The sequence below is a fragment of the Ammospiza caudacuta genome, chromosome 29 (genome assembly GCF_027887145.1).
Source record: "Ammospiza caudacuta isolate bAmmCau1 chromosome 29, bAmmCau1.pri, whole genome shotgun sequence".
NCBI lineage: Eukaryota > Metazoa > Chordata > Aves > Passeriformes > Passerellidae > Ammospiza > Ammospiza caudacuta.
The window spans coordinates 2,929,259-2,935,096 of NC_080621.1; the positions used below are offsets into that span (position 1 = coordinate 2,929,259).

The following is a 5,838-nucleotide window of genomic DNA, read 5'->3' on the forward strand; positions in this document are numbered from 1 at the left end:
ATACTTTAACCCCCTAACCCACTGCCTAAGTATAACCAACTTCCTCAAAGGAGGAGAAAACATCGCATCCCACCTAACTGACCTCTCCTGATACAAAATACTAGGTCCAGAGGGGCTAGCCAGCCTGCAACTAATAGCAACCAAAACTGCCACCACCCTCCACTCAGGCCTAATCAAAGCTTACTTAGGATCATTCGCCTTATCCATTCTCATCATCCTCATATCCACATACAGAAATAACCAATGGCCCTCAACCTTTGTAAAAACCACCAAATCCTCAAAATCATCAACAACGCCCTAATCGACCTCCCAGTGCCATCAAACATCTCAACATGATGAAACTTTGGGTATCTAGTAGGTGTTTGCTTAATTACTCAAATCGTCACAGGTCTTCTGCTAGCTATGTACTACACAGCAGATACCAATCTAGCCTTCTCCTCTGTCGCTCACATATGCCGAGACGTACAATTCGGCTGACTCATCCGCAACCTCCACACAAACGGAGCCTCCTTCTTCTTCATCTGCATCTACCTACGCATTGGCCGAGGACTCTACTACGGCTTATACCTGTGGAGGATATTATTAATAGTTGGTTAGCTGAGAAAGGCCATGCTGACATAATGCCGCTGGTTAAGCTGAGAGAGGGAAGTCAGCAGTCAGTAAGCTGAAAGGAGAAGTCAGCAGTCGGTGTCCAATGACAGGCACGGACAGACTGCCCTTGCCGCAACATGAGGATAGGGAAGAGAGATTCTTCCTGAGAATATGTAGAAAGTATCAAAAGTATAACCAGAAGAATGCAGAAGTAGGCGTAGTTGCTGATATGTAACTAACCAATCCTGAGCTCAACTTTTGCAATATGTATGAAGCTCATTATGAACTGTATTTACCCTGCTGTACTAATCAATAAAATCGGGCCTGTGATGATCTAATTGATGTCCTGGTCTCCTTCCGTCGACACATACCTAAACAAAGAAACCTGAAACATTGGAGTCATCCTCCTCCTAACCCTCATAGCAACTGCTTTTGTAGGATATGTCCTACCGTGAGGCCAAATATCATTCTTAGGAGCTGCAGTAATCACAAACCTATTCTCTGCCATCCCTTACATCGGGCAAACACTAGTCAAGTGAGCCTGAGGCGGGTTCTCTGTTGACAACCCTGCACTGACCCGATTCTTTCTCTCCACTTCCTCCTTGCCTTCGTCATCGTAGGCCTTACTCTCGTCCATCTCACCTGGTTTACACCCTTTATCCTCCGATTAAAATTACAAAAGGACAACGCATCACACAATTGGTACCACTATCACAAATGACATCGGGAATACAATCATTTACTGGGCAAACACGGAATGAAAAAGGTTTTGGCTCTACTGGCGTTACACTTTTGACTGTGGATTTACAAAATAGATCAAAGCAAAAGGTTTTAATTACTTATGGGCATCAAAGCATAACCCTTTATGGATTTTTGGATACAGGAGCAGATACCAGCATCATTTCTCCAGAAGCGTGGCCACAACATTGGCCTCTATTTCCATCATCAAACATGCTCACAGGAGTAGGAGGATTTACATTGGCAAGCAGATCGCCGCTTTTGTCTGTGTGCATTGAGAATCGACAAGTATCTGCTGTGTTTTCAATTGTTCAACTGCCTCCTACAGTTTCCTGTTTAATTGGAAGGGACATTTTAACACAATTGGGAGTGGTGTTAACTAATCAGCACCCTTTGGGGTAATTGCCATTGCTTGGACTTTCCCCATTCCACTCACCTGGAAAACGGATACACCGGTGATGGTTAAGCAATGGCCATTAAAAGGGGAGAGTCTTATGCATGCCCATGAATTGGTAAAGAACAATATACAAAGGGACACCTACGACTATCCACGAGCCCTTGGAATACACCTATTTTTGTAATCAAAAAGAAATCAGGGAAATATCGTTTGATACATGATTTGAGGGCTGTAAATGACCAGATGGAACCAATGGGGGCCTTACAGCCTGGTCTTCCAAATCCAGCTATGATTCCAGAACACTGGCCACTTTTAATTATTGACCTAAAGAATTGTTTTTTCACTATTGGGCTGCATCCTGATGATATGAAGAGGTTTGCTTTTACTTTACCAGCAATAAATTGTGGAGAACCGGATAAAAGATTTGAATGGACGTCTCTTCCGCAAGGCATGCGCAACTTCCCCACTTTATATCAGCTTTATGTTGATGCTGCATTATAGCCACTACGTCGCAAATGGCCAGCAACTATAATATATCATTACATGGACGATATTTTGTTTGCACAGCAACAGCCATTCTCCTCTTTACAGATTAACAGCATTAAAAATACTCTTGCTGCATATTCACTTGTTATTGCTACAGAGAAAATTCAAACTACAAGGCCCTGGAAATATTTGGGATGGACTTTGACGGATCAGATAGTAATACCTCAAAAATTTGAATTACAATTGGACATTAAGACTCTACACGATGCACAGAAGTTGCTGGGAGACTTACAGTGGCTGAAGCCCATTGTGGGAATACCAAATCATTTATTAGAAACCCTTTGGCCTTTGTTAAAGGGCGTTGACCCTACTACTCCTGTACACCTGACAAAGGAGCATCATCTTGCTTTGCAGCAAATTAGTAATTGTGTACAGCAAGGGTATGTGTCTCGTCGACAACTTGATCATCCCATTGACCTTACTATTTGGAATAGCCCTTGCCATTTGCCTGGTGCTCTCTCTCAACTACAAAAGAAAACGGGGGAGATACGGGTGTTGGAATGGTTGTCACCACCACTACAGCATAAGAAAACAATATCTTCAAAAATTGAACAATTGGCTGCATTAATTAAAAAGGGGCGTCTCAGAATTCTTGAAGTGGATGGTAGAGAACCTGCTAGCATTAGATTGCCTATGGAAGAAGAAACCTTGGACTGGTACTTGATTAATTCGAAGGATTTACAGGAAGCATTATTGACATCATCTGCTAAAGTAGAGACTAGCAAATTAGTGCCTAGAGTTTTGCAATGGATGACAGAATGGAACTGGATCACTCGACCTTTGAGAGAAAAATACCCCATAGAAGGAGCTATTACAGCTTTTACAGATGCAGGAAAGAAATCAAGGCGTGCTGCTGTCACCTGGCAAGAAAAAGGACAATGGAAGCATCAACTCCTCACAGCAGACCTTGCAGATAGCTTACAAACTCTGGAATTGTTAGCAGTAGTATGGGCAGTGTCCAACTTACAGGAACCTTTAAATGTGGTTACAGACTCTATGTATGTCACAGGAGTAGTCAGACGGATAGAGGAAGCGGCAATTAAGGAAGTGAATAATAAATGATTGTATGAGTTACTGATACAGTTAAGGAAAGCTTTACGGGAGAGAAAAGCAGCGTATTCTGTGATTCATATTAGGAGTCATAAATGGTCTGAAGGTTTAGGAGAAGGGAATGAACGTGCAGATAAATTGGTTACCCTACCCATTGATAATTCTTGTCCTATTGATAAGCATACATTGGCCAGAGAAGCACATAGTAGGTATCATCAAAATGCAAGAGGATTAGCAAAACACTTTGAGCTGAGTTTGTCAGAAGCCAAGGCCATTGTTAGAGCATGTCCAACATGTAGTTATCATAATGGTGGAATAGGTCTAGGCATCGGGGTTAATCCTCGAGGTTTAGAAATAAATGAGAAATGGCAAATGGATGTTACACACATAGCTAGATTTGGTAAAGTCAAGCATGTGCACGTCACTATAGATACATATAGTCATTACATATGGGCTACGGCTCAGGCAGGAGAGAAAGCTATACACGTTACCAGACACCTGTTAAGTTGCGTCGCTGTTATGGGAGTACCAAAGAGTATCAAAATGGATAATGGTCCAGCTTATGTAAGTGCTAGAGTCCTAGTAAGTGCTAGAAATTTTTGAATCAGTGGTCTGTTAAGCATGTGACAGGTATTCCATACTCCCTTACTGGACAGGCAATAGTGGAAAGAGCAAACGGCACCCTTAAGCAGTATATTGAAAAACATCAAGATTTGAGAGATCCACAAGCATGTTTGGCTAAGGTTCTGTATGTGATTAACCATTTATGTATTTTTGGGGAAGACGATACCCCCCCCTGCAATTAAACATCACCCGAGGTCAAGTCAGGAAACTACTAAGGAAACAGAGGTCTGGGTCAAGTATAAGAACCCGAGTACAGGATTATGGGAAAAACCTGCAAAAGTATTATATTGGGGTCGGGGGTATCTTTGTGTTTCCTCACCTACAGGGCCTTTGTGGGTGCCTGCTAAGTGGACTAAACCTGTTTTTGATGCAGCCTCTGGTGGATCGCCTTACGGAGGAGGACAAGGAGCGACTGGGGAAAAAACTGCTTCTACTCCTACAACCACTACTGTTACAATTGAAGGGGTACTCGAAAGCGGTGGACAGAGCACTGACACATCACTACCGGACAGCCCAGGAGCTGATTGGTTTTATTGACTCATTATCAACCTTTCGTTTAACAAATCCAGCGAAAGAACATTGCCTTGACTGTCACAATCCACATTGTGCTGCTTGGATAGCCCTACGTTGTGGGGGTTGTGATAGAACTTTTTGGATAGAACAATCATTATTGTGGGATTTGTGGTGTCACACTTGTGAGCACGAGTACACGTGGGGTAAAAGCTGGCAAGATGAATTAAGGAGACAAACAGGGCAAAATGCATATATAGCTTTAAATCTTTATGAGTCTCCTGAACAGAAAATTCTTGCTTATTATCGATGGGAGGTACAATGTATTGTGAATAGAATTAAGGTTCAAAGTAAATCACGCATAGTTTCTATAAGGTGTAGGAAATTAGTACCTTTAACACAGCATTCAATTGTAGGACCCTTCAAGAGGAATCCTGATAGAGCACTAGATTGCTGCATTGAAAAGTTGCAAAAATTGAGTTTGCAAGTGGCAGGACCAGTAAAATTAGGAGCAGCAAGATTGAAGATAGATAAGAAAAGGAAGGCAAAAAAGGGAACGATTTCATCTGAGTAAGGATATCAGTGAGCCTTCAAACTTACCTCATGCTATACCTGTAAGCAAGGATGCTGATTTAGAGTTAGTATATTCAAAAACTGACTCAGCCTTACAATAGACAATCTAGCAAACCAGGGAAAAGACAACGAAGAAAGGAAAAACAAAGCAAGCAGAAAGGAAAATGAGGTTTGTTCTTGTTATACTGCTCAATGCTGTAGCAAGTGAAGCAGTAGGAATAACACACTTTAGTCAACCAAGAGAAAATTTATGGGTGACACTTGCTAATCAAACTAACCAATCATCGCTTTGTCTTAGTCTTGGAGGAGTCACTAACCCATTTCGAACATGCCTGGTGGGACTTCCGCTGTGGTCTCCTGGAGAATTTTGCAGTTTGATAAACAATCAAACCTTATGTATGTCTAACATGTCAAACATCACACTGCCAGTACAACAAGGGTATACTGCAAGTCAGAGTGATGGTTCTCGCCAATGCTTACTAATCCAATCACTTAACACTTCTTTGCATTCTCCTCCTGAGGAATTGGATCTTTTTGGAAGTACAAACGCCAGTATGTCTAACACGACAGCTGGCGGATGGTTTAGCTTCAAATTTTCGGATGCTCAGAATTTAAACCAACCTAAAGAAACATGGGCCACCCTAGATTGATCCCTGAATGTGAGTAAATTCTCTCCGCAGCATTACAGTCAATGTAACGGCACAAATATCACCGCACCAATGAAATTACCCATAGGAATATTTTTGATTTGTGGAGACAGGGCGTGGAATGGTATACCAGCCAAACCACAGGGTAGATCCTGTCATTTG

The 5,838-nt window shown here is 42.1% G+C and overlaps 1 pseudogene; it reads left to right on the forward strand.

Moving 5' to 3' along the window:
• The first annotated feature begins 243 nt into the window (after window positions 1-243).
• LOC131569179 (cytochrome b-like) lies at window positions 244-3,315 on the forward strand (annotated as a pseudogene).
• The last annotated feature ends 2,523 nt before the right edge of the window (window positions 3,316-5,838 follow it).